Here is an 18040-nt window from a genome sequence, read left to right as displayed (position 1 = left end):
CTAGCACAGTACATTGGTTGCATAATCCATGTGCCTCCCACCCTCCCTGCACATACTGTACTGTACTGTACTGTACGGAATCAGAATAATTGTCTATCCGGCCTCTTTACTGTTCTTTTTGATTTAAAACCTCTGTTATGGTGAAAGAGGGTTTCAGTTTTAACTTTAAATGAGTACTGATTTCTGAATTGAAGTGCAATGGTGGCTGTTCTTGGCTGGCTGCCTCTCAGCCTGAAAAAGCTGGCCAGTTTCTTTCCAGCCCATCAAACACGTTTAAACACACATTCTCTCTCTCTCTCTGAGAAAAGCCTTGGTTCGAAACAAAGGGACTTTTCAAAGACAGTTATATCAACGACTCCCTAACTGAAACAATGAAATTTCTATATACAGATCATGGAAAGCCATAATAATGAGGAGCATTTTTAATTTGAGCCACCTTATAAGTTTTGGATGGATAGTTGGAGATAGAGCAGGAACTAAAATTAGTAAGACAATTCTAGGCTGAATTAATGCATGATGATCACTTTCTTCTGTTTCAAAAATTAAAGTAAACAATGCTTTTAGATTCGTCGTTGCAGCTGATCATGATCTATAGGCAATGAAGTTTGCTTCAAGCTTCAGATAAATAATTTCTATCATCTTCCTCTTGATGTTAATGCATATGTGTGTATATATATATATATATAGTTTTTGTCCAAACCCTATACGTATATAAATGCAGGAAAAAGTTCTAGCTATTGTTCCAACGGGGGGAATTAGACTTCAGACATATATATGTCATCTCTCTCTCTCTCTCTCCAGATATATATATATATATATATATATATATATATATATATATATATATATATATATATATATATATATATAAGCAGCTAGCTAGCCTGAGATATTGGAAAGCGTGGCCAATGGAACTGGTGACAGTGCATGGGCATGGAATGACTTAAGCTTGGAATCAAAGCATATATATAAACAAGGGACCTTGACGGCGATGTCTTTCTACCCAAATTTAATTTTCAAGACTCTAGGCACCGGCCCCATGCATTTCTTCCAGCTTATACCTTTCCCCGATCTCTCTCTCATCTCCTTGTAATTAAATTCTTACTGGTGGCGAAAGTTTCCAACCATTTATAATAAATTATTATTTCACGTTGAAAGTTGATCACAAAAATTTGGTCAAAAGCAATATGACAATTAAGTCATGACAAAATGCCTAAAAAACATACATGAGTTATGGAAGGAGGTGAGTTCAATGATATATAGGGAGTATTTAACATTTTCTCCACACTTGTGAGTTGATTTTTACTTAATAAGTGAATCTAACATCATGTAAAATGTTTCATTTAAATAAAGTGAAGTACATATTTTGTATTCAAACTCATGCAGCATGACTTCTGTTTTGTTATTTAAGTATAATTAAAATATTATTTTCACTCAAAAACAAAACAAAATTTATTAAATTATAGCTAGCTAACTAGTACTCTCAAAATGTAAAACTAAAAATCAATTCAAATTAAAAAAAAAAAAATTATATATATTTACCTTGTTTTGGATAAAGAATTAATTTCTATGTTCGAAAGTTGAACGTAGAAACTGATCTTATATCAAATTGTTTTAGCTCATATAAAAACCTTTTGCTGTTGTTGTTTAATCAAGGTTGGACGTTGCTACTTATTTCGGTTTATATAGCAAAACTTATATTGCTTAGAAAATATATACAAAACTCCTATATATATATATATATATATATATATATATATATATATATATAGAAGACCGCGTACAATTGTAATGAAGTAAGTAATTTCTTCGACTGAAGATTTTAACATATAATTCTTTCACATTCGTTAGTTAGATTTTGTACCCACTAAAATAAAATTATGGTCCCATCACTAGTATTAATATATAGCATACTAAATTGATAAATGATTCATAAACTGAAGCTAGCCTAGCTATAAGATTCTCTTGGTGTGGTATTAAATGATCAACCCACACTAGAAACATAATAACACAACAACACAGTTGAGTTTTTGTGATGGTTTTGAATTTGTGATAGTCTTGAAACCATCACAAAAAAATCATTTTTTGTGACAGTTGCAGGCAACCGTCACTAAAGGTAGACGAGAAACGGTTTTTAGTTTCAACGTAAGCCAGACAATGTCATTTTGGAATAATTATATTTGAACGTGTAAAATGTTACGTTCGAACAGTTGATGTACGTTCGAACGTTAAGCCCACTTACGTGCGAATGAGATAGTTATTCGTTTAAACATTCAAACGATAGTCATTAATGTTCGAACGTGAACTGTTTTAAAATAAAAAATTGAATTTCAAATTAAAAAAGATTGAGAATTCAAATACAAAAACCCTAGATATATTAAATAATATTGTTCATTACATAAAGTATAGAAAAATAAATATATTAAAATATAAATACAAAATATGATAAAAGTTCAAAACACTCAGAACGTGCTGTTTACAAATATATGAAACTCCTCAGTCATTGTGTTGACCTTTTTATTTAGGATATCTAAATGATGGCCAACCTCGGTGATACTCTACTGCATGCGGATTTGTCAGTCGATGTGCGTAGTAATATCTGAGATCATCGCATCAACCCAAGCAGGGCACGCATTCCATGCAGATGTACCTATTGGCTGCTGACTAGTACTCCCATTATGGGGAGCAACATCGAGCCCAGACTGGGTTGGAGGAATAAGATTTGGGATAGGCTGAGTCTCACGCCTAGCACGCCCCCTTCTTTGTCCAATGCTCCGACGGTGTGAGGTCATGTCGAGGGGGCTCATCTACTCAGTCAATCACTCCTCCGCCTGGGGTGGCACTCTCTGGTCCAGTAATAGCCGAGTAATGATCACTTCATATGAGAGGTTGTCAGTGGAGATGATGATTGTCTCGTAGCGAATCCTCTAAAAAATCCACAGTGGCAAGTCAATGGCCTCTCTGTGTGTCACTTGCATGAGGAACTGTGCGCGAGTTTGATTGAATGTGACCTTATGTGTCATAAGATTCATATTTGTTGCAACTATAAGATGCAACATGCGGGAGAATGGTAGCAGCAACGTCTGGGAGAACATTTTCTTCTTATCGAACGGTAGAGGTCTCTCCTAGTGAGGATGTAGAAATCCTCATCGTCGTCATCATCCTCAGGTTGATCAGTATCCTCGCCCTCCGATCGATCCACATCTCTGGCCATAGACTCAACTAGGCTAGTAGATGATCGATGCTGATGTGCTTGCTGCTGCGTCCTTAGCCTGGGCATCTACTGTAGTCGATGTCTCAGATACATGATGAATCTTGAGTAGCTCGGCAATGACATATGCCGAAACCTCGAACAAAACACCGCGTACAGTCACTGTGTGGGAGGATGCATTTGGAGGCATGGAGCACATCTCCATGTAAAACTCTTGAATCATGGAGGGGTATATCCTCCCCCTCAGTGTGTAGATGTTGGTCCAGTATCTAGTAACAAAGACGTTTCTGAGGCTTGTCTGCTCTCACGTAAGCTAGTTGAACTCGTTGATAAACATTTCGCGTTCAGCCATAACAGTTCAACAGCCTATTTGAGAAGTGTCTTGGCCGGTTCCTTCCCTCCCCAGTTTCTTAGTTGTCAAAAGATGAGCTATATCCTGGAAAAAAAACTTTAGTATACATGCATATATGAGAAAAAAAATTGTTTTTGAAAAACATTTGAATGCACAATTTAACGTTGGAACATAAAAGGATAATGTTTGAACGTGTATATTGTAACGTGCGAACATTACATTGCAAAAGATCCACTCAACCTTATATTCGAACGTATCATTACCACACGTTCGAACGTGAGGATGCATTTGAATGTAATTGATGAGATGTTCCAACAAAACTAAGTCTACGTTTGAACTTTATGACTAAAATAAGCTGAAAGGTCTTACATTCTAACGTTCAGGGTGGAAATAAGTTTAACGTGAGGGTGAACTTGAACGTATTTATTAAGATGTTCTAACATATTTAAGTCTACGTTCGAACGTTTTGACTAATAGAAGCCAAAATGTCTTACATTCGAACGTTGGTTCATACAGTTCGAATGTATAACAAAAGTTCAAACTAAATAATGGTTACGTTCAAACGATGAAATCAAACGACCATGAAAACTTTAGATTTGAACATTTTATATGACAACATTCGAACGTAAAAAGTATATTCAAACGTATTATAACAGAACATTATATCCGGGACGTTTGAACGTTACGACCTAGAAATGGCTGACTCAGCCATTGCCGATTTCCTCAATACAATGTTAATCTTGTAATGACCATCGTAGAAATGAAGGATAAAACTATCTACGGTGGCCAATTGGCCATTGGCCACTCATAGTGGTAGAAAATCAAGAATGGATTTCGGCCTCCAAATGAGACGGTGGCGTTTAAATAAACGCCGAAAAATAATATTCCCAACCCTTAAGTGTTGGCGCTTGAGTTGTGTCGGTAAACAAACGTTGGTAAAATCATTACCGGCGTTTATTGTCCAATTGCCGGCGTTTATGGACGTTGGCAAACTACCATTTTTTTGTAGTGTTTGAATCGAAACCCTTATAATCAATAAAAAAAAAACACTGCAAAAGGGAGAGAGAGAGAGAGAGAGAGGGGGGGGACACTTACTTACCTCTTCTGTGATGGTTGTGGTGGCAATTGACGGCGTCGGCGACGGTTCAAGGATTTTGAGGTGGGTTGAAACGACGCTTCGTGTTCGGACGCTCATCTTATATGCATGTAACGTTTGAACGTTTGAATGTTTGAACGTTTGAATGTTTGAACGTTATTTAATTCCTGCAACATTTGAACACTGATTGTTTGTACGTTCGAACGTATACAGAATGAGCTTTTTTATATAAATTATATTTATATTTATATGTAAATATTATATATTGTATATTTTCTTAAATTCTTGTTGATAATTAATTATATTTGAATACTTGGGGAGATTGGTTTTAATAATTTTAAATATATTAGCTACTGCATTGTCACGTCACGGTCGTGGCTTGGCACGTGGCCTGACTTTAGAAAAAATGAGTAGGCATGAGAAAATCAAGGTCAACATCCCTAACAACTTAACTGGGGGTGTGGATGATAGTGCGGCATCACTTTCTTCCCATGTCAGAACACTAGTCCGAGCTTATGCGCCATTTTATGTGCGGTCATGGGGAGATGTTTCGAATGAGGTTAAGGATCACATTCGGAGTCGTGTGCTAGTGAGTTTATATACCATAATTGTTTAGGGATGTTTTAACTTCATATTTTTGACGCAATTCACTTCTTAGGATGAATTTGACCTAAATTTTGACCGTAGTGAGGAAGTACGAACTGTGAATGAGTTGATGGCTATATTATTTCAGCGTCACAATGGACGATGTCAGGACCACTTCAAGAAATTTGAGACGTTGGAAGAGCTTGCTCAGTCCCCATTTCAGAAAATAAAGTTAGACGATTGGAAGAAGTGTTGTGATCTTTTCGCAAGCCTAGATTATCAGGTATTCTAGATTTATCTCCTATGACCTATTTACGTTTATATTGGTTTCATTTATTATGTTTAACATTTTTAATTTCTTCTGTAGCAGTTAAGTTCTATCAATGCAAAGAATAGAGCGTCTTTGACAATCCACCATCGCGCCGGTTCAAGATCATTCCAATGCCTTACTGATAAAATGATAATTAATAATTTGTTAAAATTTAGTCATTTTTATCATATTATTTATTTAAGTACTAACATGATTTTTTAAAATTACTAATGTGGCTTTGTTAGAAACGCGATGATTCTAAAAATCTCTCTCTCATTCATGTCTATGCTACTACTCACACCGATACGCACAACGAGTGGATTGATCCTGTCCGCTGTCGCTAAAGATAATTATGTAAGTGAGATCATTTTGTGTGATTAAATTATGCCAAAATTTGAATAGATATTATGTTTAGTTACTATTTCTTTTAATATGTTACTTATTGTGTGTTTTCTTCCTAATTGTAGGAAAAAATGATTGAGATGCATTCAACCTCTCAGGAATTTTCTCCTAGTGACATGAACATATTTACGCAAGTCCTCACGACCAAGTCTGGTTTGGTAAGAGGTTGGGACGTTCTTTCAAGTGTATCGGTTCATCCTCCACGACCTCGACTTCAGAAGTTAATAATTTTTTCAAAAATTTGGGTGTCGCATGCCAAGAAATTGAGCAGATGAAGTCGAGACAGTAGGAGTTGGAGGCTCTCTTATTGTGACAGTTTGATTTAGAGATGCTTTTGCAGGAGCGACAAAAAGACTAGGAGGAAAGAATATGCATTGAAGTTCAAGAACAAGTCCAGAGGAAGATGCTGGTCCAAATGGAATGTATTATGTCATTGTAGAAGGATCGCGTTGGGCGAGGAAAGAGAAGAAATAAAGCTATTATTGGTCAAAACTTTTGTTTTCTAATTTTGCAACTCTATAAAAAATTTTCATCAGATGATGCTATTAGTGGTATAATATGATACAATTTATATGCTTTTCATTTTATAAAATAATTTGTTCTGATTAGTACGTTCAAATGTAAAGAAAAAACGTTCGAACATTGCTTTACATTCAAAGCAACGTTCGAACATAATTACACTGACGTTTGATAAATACTTTCGAACATATTGCACTACGTTCAAATGTATACACTCCACAAACGTTCAAACTTATTCAGTTAACGTTCGAATGACTAAAAAAGATGCGTTTGAATGGACTGATTAACCATCCGAATGTTAAGTCTTTGACGTTCGAACAATTTCCCATTAACGTGCGAATGCGACATTCAAACATCGCAGCACAAACGTTCATAAAAATCAAATGTGCGAATGAAAAATATCGAACGTTAGATATTTATCGTTCGAATGCTAATCGTTTGGGTACGTTCGAATGTTATTCTGTGCGTGTGAACGGTACTTTCTATGATGGAATTAGACTGTCACAAAAACTCTTAACGTTTGAACATTATATCTTACGTAAGACTTCCAACCGTCACAAAAAAAAACTTTTAGTGACAGTTGTACAGTAAACTGTCACAAAATACTTTCTGTGATGCCTTTTTGGTGACGGTTGTGGGAACGGTCTCAAACCGTCACAAAAAAGTTTTGTGAATGTTTGCTTATTTTTTGTGACGGTTTCGTCCGTCACAATAGATCAAATCTGTTGTAGTATAAATAGTTACCGATCATTTAATATCATATTATGAGATGGTAAGAGTATGATAATAAAAGGGATGGTACTGGCCGTATATATAGCGCTAGCATTACTGATCTTAATTTATGTTCCATTGTGATGAAATTGATGTGTGGTAGTGATCTATATAGAACTTGCTTTAAGTTGGAAACTTGAAATGATCAGGTAAGAACTTGGTGTGGCACGTGCATCATTCAATTAGTAGCTAAGGAAATCTAAAACTAATTATCTTGTACAGTCTATCTTTGTTTTCAATGACGGGTTCACTTGTCATCATAAACTAGCCAAATGATGTGAAATAATTAATGATTCCTCACCGGAGTCGGGCTCTCTAAAACTTTCTATGCCCGAATGGTTTCTAATTAAATCGTTGTTTGAGTCCATAAACCACACTATATATATAGCAGGCTAGGCCAGCTAATAGGTCAGTGGAAGAATTAATGACCAGAGAGCCCTAGCTAGCTAATTTCCAGCTGCACATTCCTTTCGACCAAACAGCTAGCTAGTTGCACTGTCATCATGAAATGTGGAACCCTAATGAGAATTAGAAAGGCACAAAAAAGAAGAAAGAATTAGTATAAGAAATGACCACTTGTTGAAAGGGAAGACAATATGTACGTAGCTGATCAGAATTGGGGCCCCAAGCGATCGATATAGTGATCATCGAGAGTCAGTAACAATAAGAGAGCAGCCAATTATCAAAGTACCAGCCAATTATATGATCAACTTCAGATCCCCAAGGGATGAGGGAAAGGGAAGATCATGGGAAGATAATAAAGCATCATGTATTGGTGTCTACGTAATAATCATATGCATGGGATCGATCCGATCCTGATCTCGTGACAATTGATGGGAGATAGATGATTTCATACGTTTTAAGAGTCAATGGGATTTGATTTTGCATACCGTACTCTAGAGCAAACAATAATAAGAGGTGGAGGGGGGGGACACCCCTAATGATAATTGCTTTTTTAAGGTGCATGTTCCCATTACAGAAAGTGGGGTTTGCGTTTCTCATACCCACTAAGTAAAAGAGTGCGATCGATGGAAGATAGAAAATAAAAAAAGAAAAGGGGATAGGCTTTAATCTCGTCATCAATGCCATCATCAACACGATCGATCGGATCATCTATCAAAGAGTGTGATCCAATACACTATGCATATGATCTACACTTTTTTTTTTCATTTTAACTTGTTTGGGAGAGACAAAGAGAGAGATCAAACAGGTGCATGTTTGTTTGCATGTGCATGTGGTATGATGAGTACTACTGCTTATGTCAGTCCATACATGTGACAGCGTAGGGGATAATTCTAAGGGTTTGTTCTTTAATAAAGGAGAGTTTGTGAATGGAGTTTGTCAGGTTCGTTTTGCACAGCCTACCGTTGGCTCAATTCCTTTTTAACAAACAAGGCCATGTCGTCTCCAAAAAAACAAGAGAAAAAAAAAATGAGTAGGGTTAGTTTTTTGCTGCACACCCATGACTCTGTCTTTGAAGTTCTGATTATTTTATTTTATTTTTCTTTTTAGATCCGCGTGCTGCATGGTCAACATTGAGGACTCTTATATACTACAAGAGATATGGTTTTTTGGGACCAACTATTTCGTCTCAAAAAATCTCATTTTCATCTTAAAAAATTTTTTGAAACAAAAAAAATTCTTCTTTAAGTTGTCTCAAAAAGCTTGTCTCAAAAAATCTTTTGAGATAAAATTTAATTTTCTTCCCAAAAAATTACTTTTAGAGACGAAATTGGGCTAAACCAGTCGTAGGCTCGAACGAGAATTTTTTTTTGAGACAAAACATTTTCATCCCAAAAACTCGTTCAAATGGAAATCCTTTCATTTGAACAACTGTGATCAGTTCGAACAGTATAGAAACTTGATTCAAATGACTGAGTATATCTGATCATGTTCGAACGAACAAAGTATTGGGACATCATTGATTGCCATTGTTGGGACAGAATAATAAAAAGACAATTGAAGAAAAATAAGTTTTAGAATTGTGGTTGTGGCATAGAGTTTTGGAACATTATTGATTGCCACTGTTCAAACATTTTTTGGGATTGAATCTCGAGCTTTTTCTGCATGTTTTCTTCTAATCTCACCTCTAGATCCGCTGCTTGATCTAATCCGGTCAGCAACCATTTTTCTTTGGATCTTAAATGTTCTATCTCAACCCTTACTTCCTCGAATTCCTAAGTTTTGTCATTCAATCTAACTTGAGGAGAGGATGATGATGTTGATGATGATTTCACACAACGTCCTAAACCCCTCAAATATCCAGAATGCGATCCAAGAACTTGAGAAAAGTTCTGAGCATCGTTGATAGATGATTTATCAGATGGATCCACAACAGTTTCCTTAAATAATATCATCTTTTCCTACAAAAAAAAAACATTAAAGTAATTAGTATAAGTAATAAAAATATTATTAGACAGTTGAATTAAAAAAACTTAAACTTACAGAATTTGTTTCTGTTTCGGGACTGGTCCAAACACCATCACGATTTTTATGTGTTTTAGCATACAATTGGGTCAGATTATAGTCAGTAGGACTTTCTTCTTGCTGCAAAAGGAAATTCTATATTAGAACTTAAATCAGAAAGGTATATATGTTAATATTTAACAGGGACTAGTATATTGCAACCATTTTTTTAGAAAAACAATGAAAATATCAAAAACCTGCATGATGGTGTATCGTTAAATTTAATCTATTTGCTTTATTCTCAATACTCCGTTGCTAAAAAAATGTTATGTCTATATGTTTAATACATCTATCATATATTATAAAAAAAGATATTAGCGAAATTACCTGATAAACATGATCTTCAAACAAATCACAGACCTTCTCTCATTCGTTTGGTGGCATTGCTTGGAATGGATTTTGACGCGCTTCTGTTGCAATACCAAACTTCTAATAGCGTGCATGGCATTGACCTTTGTACCTCATGAATGCATTGGACATCAGCTCCTCAACTGTTAGTTGATCCTCTCGCCGGCCAAAATTAAGTTCAAATTTTTCCTTCAAAAAATTATAAATAATTTGTATAAATACAAACTAATATTAAATTAACATTAATTTTTTACTAATAACTTATTACCAGACAACGATTTTTTATGTGGTATTTCACATCTTGGGGAACTTTAGCCAAAGAGGATGTAATCATCGTTACATATGTGCGAGTAAGGGTACCAACATAAGAAGCAAGCCAAGCTACCAAATCCCCAGAGCCACCGGTGTGATCATCAGGAATATCAACTTTAATTTTTCCTGTTTTCCTTAATTTCTCTATGCAGACATCCCTTGTAATGCCTCGATCTCGGTGCTGATTTACAACAACTATATATACGTACAGTAATTGAAGCACATTTTAATTAAATACTAATATCTTGAAAATGTATATTACTTAACTCGAGCAATAAATGTAGTGTTTAATTTGGTAAATACCTTGGAGAGAACATCCCGACCGGTTAGTCCTAAAATGGACTTGGGCCCTTATCAAACGACTAAAATCCATATCATGACCGAGAGGTCCAACCCAGCACAACGAGAGCCCAACTTGTGGCCAATAATGATTGGATAAGCCAATACCGACGGAATATCTCGTTTGCTACCACCTCCCGACGGTAGTGGTCAGCATCTGCAGCGGAAATCACCAACTCCTCCTGGAGTGAAGCAACTTAGGTGCGAAGGGTAACCAACTCGTCATCAAATGAATGGTAGTGGGCCTCAAATTGAGCCAACTCGTCGGCCAGTTGGTTTTTCTTGCCCTCCAAGTGCATCCAGTCATCCATCAAGTCAACAGCAAGGCAATCAACCCCCTAAAAAAAGAGAGGATTAAAAATATGTTCTTTGAAATTATTGGCCAAAGCATTAAGGAGAACGTAACAATACCGGCACAAAAATACTACGAAGTTGTTGAATAAAGGCATTGATGACCTCCACTCGGCGAGTATGTAGGGAGGCTGGGGAAGCCACTAGATGGGAGCTAGAGGAACCTCTCGGCTTGATAGTCGGTGAGGAAACATTAGCAAAATCCCCCTGGGGAAAGGCGGCTTCAGTGGCAATAAACAAAGGATAGAAAACAGATGGTTCAGCAGAAGGGTCCGAGCAGTTTTTTGCCTTCCCATCTCACCAGTTTCATTCTGGCGAGGTGCAGTCTGATCAATTCTGTGATTCTCCTCAAGAGTTGTCAAAGATGCTTCGCCACTTCCTCGAGGAGAAACATTAAAAGGTGGCGAAGGAATTGAAACCCTACTGCCACTGGTGAGGGAGAGGGCTGGAAAAACAATGGGCAAATCCGGAGTAACCCCACCCAAAGTCATTGAGGCAAGAGGGGAACTAGACGCTGCAACTAACTCTTGAACACCCTTTCTTCCCTCCCCTCCAATCGAGGTAGATTCGAAGGAGCTTCAGAAGGCACAAATACGATTGGCGGGGATGAGGTCAGTAGAGGCGTAGAAGCTTCAAAAGGCGGGAAGCTCGCAGAAGTGGAAGAGGGTGTTTTACGGAGGACGAGATTCAAAATAAGAATGTCCTCTTCCACTGGAGTATCATCACATTATTGCTGGGAATCATCAGTTGGAGCCGTCGAGGGCTGCAACATTACGTCATCCAAAGAAAGAGGTAGTGGATCCTTAAAGGCAGCCATAACACTCAGTTTCTCTTTAAAAAAGTTTCTCTTTAGAGGTAGACAACTTGGCCCCACTCTATTTTTTAGTAGGAGGTACCAATTTTATATCTCTGTCCACCACCAAGGAAAGAAGAGAACCACCTTTGGATGAAATAAACTCATCTGAACGAGGTGAGACACGAGCCTTTTTAACATTTCTTTGTTTCTTCCCTCCTTCGACATGACGTTTATTCTTTTTCAAGTCTCCCACCAGTGGGGAAGCACCCCAAAACTCACGCCCTAAAATATGGGTCCGACATGGAACCATCACAAACCTCTCAATGTTACTAAGGGTTAAAAGCGCATCCGAGAGGCACAGTTTGGGGTGAGCTTGAGCCTAGGACTCCACTAGCCTAACACAAGCCTCTTCACGAGGGGAAAGAATCACTTGATCAGTTCTAACAGTACAGAAACTTGATTCGAACGACTGAATATATTTGATCATATTCGAACGGACAATGTGATGGACATCATTGATTGCCATTGTTGGGACAGAATAATAAAAAGACAATTGAAGAAAAATAAGTTCTAGAATTGTTCTAGATCATTGATTAACATGTTATACTTAATTTTTTACTAATAACTTATTACCAGACAACGATTTTTTATGTAGTCTTTCACATCTTGGGAAACTTTAGCCAGGAGGATGTAGTCATCGGTGCATATGTGTGAGTAAGGGTACCGACATAAGAAGCAAGCCAAGTTGTTGAATCCCCAGAGCCACCGGTGTGATCATTAGGAATATCAACTTTAATTTTTCTTGCTTTCCTTACTTTCTATATGCAGATACCCCATGTAGTGTCTCGATCTAGGGGCTGACTTACAACAACTATATATACGTACAGTAATTGAAGCACATTTTAATTAGATACTAATATATTGAAAATGTATATTACTTAAATCAAGCAATAAATATAGTGTCTAATTTGGTAAATACCTTAGAGAGGACACCCCGACCGGTTAGCCCCTAAAATGGACATGGGCCCTTATCATGACCGAGAGATCCAGCCCAACACAAAGAGAGCCCAACTCGTGACCAATAATGACTGGATAAGCCAATACCAACGGGATAGCTATCCATTCGACAACAAAAGATAAAGGAAGTTAGCATTCAAATTTGCTAAGAGATGAATCATCATCTCTAAATTTGAATTCAAATAAAGGGTAACTACTATCCAATGAGGGAACAAAGATAACTCATGGAGCTTTATATAAAGGAAAAACTCAAGTAAGTAAAGGGATCGAATTATTGTTATTATTATTGTTATTCTCAGATTAATGACTTAGGCATTGGAGGCATTCCCTTGGACCCTCGTGCTCTCTACACTTTGGTTGCAGGTGATCGTGAGGTGGTGGCGGTGAAACACGCCCATAACATACCTTCTTTTGGGTTTGGTGATGTTGGCCTACCATTCATGGCCAGTAAACCAACTGGGGAGTCGGTAATGGATGGAGATGGCACATAAGTTGTTTTGCATTTGGGATGCATATATGTTTGAAACTGTAATAAATTATTATTCTAAAAGATCTTACGGATATTTATAACAATGATCTTACACAAATATTAATTTTATTCACTATCAGTTTTGCTGGACCAGTCGCCCTCATCCTCACTAGACACTTCATTTGATTGATGTTTTTCAGACATTCCATCCTCAATTACTTCTGTTTAAACATCTTCTCTACGCAATGGGACCATGTCATGTTGGCTTAGACCAATAAATAGATTGTGTCTGATTCGTTTTCTTGATATGCTTCTTCATTTGTTGGACCATCAAATTCTTCATGTTGTTAATTTGTCTGCCTCTGGGTTTCCATACTCCGGATCATCTAAATTATAAAAAACTTGATTCGCTTGGCAAGCGAGAACGAAATGATCGTCCTGATACCATGTGCGAGATGTATTGACACTCACAAAATATTCATCATTATGCACTCTCAATCTAGGATTTGAGACATCCCACAAATTACATTTAAACAACCAGACTATATATCCCCCCACATACTTTAACGCTATAATATCTTCTACAACTGCGTAGAAGTTAATGTTATCCTTCCCATGACTTCGTTCGACTACGACCCCACAATTTTGAATTTTTATATATCGTTCTCTGTCAGCCGTGTAAAATCTATATCCGCGCACCAAACATTCTAAGTGTTGGATGGCCCGTCTGGACGGAACACATGCCAGAACATACAGTTCTGGTAAGATTTCTTTTGAATTTTTACTATATTTCGATACAACCTACATCATTAAATATTATTTTAATCATATCAATGTTAGATAGAAAAAACGTAGAGTTTAGTGGTATAAAGTTCGTAGACAATAAGATATTTTTTTAATAATACCGTATGTTCAAACCACGAGGCGAATTCATTTTTGTGCTTCTTTTCTATGTCAGTTACACCATCCAAACGAAGTAGTTGTATATGTTCATTGCGCATGTTCAAGTTAACTATTAATTTATATCAAGTTATATTGTATTATATTTCATGAACTTAAATTTATATTGATACGAAGATTCATCACTAACCGCAAGTAATGGTTAATCTCTGCGTAGTTATTCAAGACATACCATCAAACTCTATCAAACTCTCATCCACATAGGTCATGGCCCCCTTGTGCGCCTATGAGATGTTCAATTTGAGTAAATACGGAAAATGATTATGAGACTCTCATTTGTCTACCTTCATAATTTCGGTCCAATCTCGTAAATCTAGTATCAACCTCATGGAAATACATTAAAAAAATGCATGTCATTCATTATCAATGTATGACTCTGCGATCTAACCTTCCAGACAAGCCTTATTCCTCACAAATCGCTTAAGTTTTTTCAAAAGTCGTTCAATTGGATACATTCATCTATACTTAACCGGCCCAGCGACTAAAGTCTCACGAGGTAAGTACACAACCAAATGAACCATTATATCAAAGAATTAATGCGGGTACAAACTCTCCAATTTGCAGAATATCACTGCGATGTCAGCTTCTATTTTTACTAATGCATCAATTTTCAATGTTCTAATGCAAATGTCCCTAAAACATCTCCTTAATTCTGTCAAATATGTACGAACATCTCGAGTAAGCTTTCCACGCACACCAACTGGCAACAAATGCTGCAGAAATACATGACAGTCTTATTTTTAACACTAGTTATCTTCCAATCATGAGTTCACACACATTTTAACATGTTCGAAGCATAGCCATCGAGTAAATTTGATTGTCAGGAACTAGTCACAAAATTTCTCTCTCATCATTTTAAAGTGTATACCATCCAAGGGGCATATAAGATGACGATCTATTATCTTGCAAATGCAATTCCGATCTAATTCTCAACTCCTTTAAATCTTTACGAGAGTTAACTGTATCTTTTGTCTTCTCTTCTATTGACATTAGAGTGCCCAATATATTCTCGCATATATTTTTTTCAATGTGCATAATATTTAGATTGTGGCGTAGTGTGAAGGTAGACCCATATGGTAACTCAAATAAAATGCTTTTTTTGTCCAATTCAACTCCACTGCTTGTCGTTTCCTCTTGCAAGCTCTTGCATCCTTCCCAAATCTATTTTTTGAAACATCCCCAACTGCGCAATAATATCAATCCTAGACAACTTTGGCGGTGATGACATGTGCTCACTTCCTCAAACATCTCTCTATTTGAACACCATCTATGACCATGTCATAAATATCGACTGTATCCTATGAAATATAATTTCCTACCATTTGTCAACCATTGCGACTGTGTATCTTTATTACAAATAGAAAAAGTCATTTTACCTTTTGTGCTCCAATTAGACAAGTTTCTGTATGCTATAAAATCATTTATTGTCCACAGTTCTACAACATAAATCTTGAACTCCCGCGAAGAGACTATATCATATGTACTGACACTTTGATCCCACAACTCTTTCAACTCTACAATTAGTGGCTGCAAATATATGTTTATTTCGTTCCCTGGTGACCTCGGCCTTGGTATCAGTAGCGTCATCATAAAATATAGATCCTTCATGCACTTTCAAGATGGTAGATTATATGGCAGTAAGATAACATGCCAACTACTATGAGAAATGCTCATGTTGCCAAATGGATTAAAATCATTCGTTGCTAAACCAAGACGTACATTGCGAAGTTCTTTGGCAAACCATAGGTACTCGACATCAAATTTCTTCCATTGCAAAGAATCTACAGGATGCGAGAGGAAATTTTCATTTCAGACTATTTCTGTGTAATGCCGAGACATATCTTTGGCAGTCAACCGGACGTAAACAATCTTTGAAATCGATGAATTGACGAAAAATGTCTTAATACTTTTTGGGGTACATTACACTTATTGGATGTCTATCTTGACTCATGACACACTGGACATGAATCAAATTCTGCATATTACTTCAAGAAGAGAACACATTCATTCTTACATGTGTGAATGATATTATAATCAAATTCGAGCCCTCGCTTCAATTGCTTTGCTTTAGTAGAATTACGAAGTACCACGTTATCCTGTGGGAGAGCTTTTTTAAATAATTCGAGCAACATGTCGATGACCTTTGCAGAAATACGACATATAGACTTAATATAGAGTAACCTCACCGTGAAAGTCAACTTGCTATGACGAGTGCACCTTTCGTACAGTTCTCGTTGTGCATCCTCCTACAGTCTTTTAAAATTTCCATTTCCCTCAAATGATTGTGTAGATATTCCTTCTCCATCACTCGCCCCAAACATTCATGCACCAAGATCGTCTAACATCTCTATCATATCCTCTCCATTATCATCAGACCCATCCACATTTATGTCATTTATGGCGATGTCGTTACATTCCTCCATTTGGTTGGACTGACTGCCAAACTTAACACCTTTAGGAAATGGTTCGCCATGTAAGACCCAATGTGAGTATTTAGGATCGATTCCATTTATATATAAATGTTCATCCACTACTACCAAGTTATAAGAACTTAGGTTTTTGCAGTTCTTGCACGAACATCTTATAAATCCTCGACTGTCAACACTCCCGCAAGCAAATTTTATAAAAAACTTTACTCATTAGGCATACTCCTTATAATCTCAACCAAGTCTATCTCCCAAAAGCATCCAACTCTTATCCATTCTATTTCCGTTACTCGTCGACTATCTATCAAAAAAAACTTAATTCATGGAAAAACACTATCAAAGATCTTTTCATATTCACTGCTTTTATTTTGATAAGGTAGTTGGTCCCATTCGAGAGACTATCATCTATATCACATATATACTCAATCCAAAACTCTCATGTTAGTCGAAATTTCGGCAGCATTATTCTCCAAGTATGCTAGTTGTGAAAAGTCCTCGACCATATCCATGTGTCGAGCAACTTATGGACCACACACCCGAAGAATGTAAGGAAATACTGAACCAAAATTTCTAAAACTAATACAAGAGTTTAGACTGAATATATTTGCCATATAGATGATAGAATCTCAAACTGTTAATTTTGGACAATTCAAGAGTTGTACCCAAACATTCTTACGAGAATGTTTGGCAACAACTCTCGAACGGGTCTAAGATTCACTCGCATATGAAAATAATACTAACATTCCAGTCCTAACTAGTAAACCAAGCCACTAGTTTATATAAAATATAAATTTAGAGAAATCTTATTTTAATTTGGGTATTTTATAAAAATTAATAGGTACTTCAATGTGGCATTTTAGTGGTTTATATTTAAATTTGGTATTTTATGGAAATAATTCATATTATTTGAATTTGGACATTTTATACAAATTATTCAAAGTATTTGAGTTAAAAATCATTTAATAGGTACTTCAATGTATTTAAGTAGGGCATTTTATGCAAATAATTGTGCATTCTTTATAGGTAATTGGTTTTTTAGTTTATATTATTTTAGTTAGGACAAGTTAATGGTTTATATTTTAATTTGGAAATTTAGAGAAATAATTAAAATTATTTGAATTTGGACATTTTATGCAAATTATTCAAAGTATTTGAGTTAAAAATCGTTTAATAGGTACTTCAATGTATTTAATTAGGGCATTTTATGCAAATAATTGTGCATTCTTTATAGGTAATTAGTTTTTTTAGTTTATATTTTTTTAATTAGGACAAGTTAATGGTTTACATTTTAATTGGTTTATATTATAAGA

The sequence above is a fragment of the Juglans microcarpa x Juglans regia genome, chromosome 3S (assembly GCF_004785595.1).
Source record: "Juglans microcarpa x Juglans regia isolate MS1-56 chromosome 3S, Jm3101_v1.0, whole genome shotgun sequence".
Classification (NCBI taxonomy): Eukaryota; Viridiplantae; Streptophyta; class Magnoliopsida; order Fagales; family Juglandaceae; genus Juglans; species Juglans microcarpa x Juglans regia.
This window is presented reverse-complemented; position numbering follows the sequence as displayed.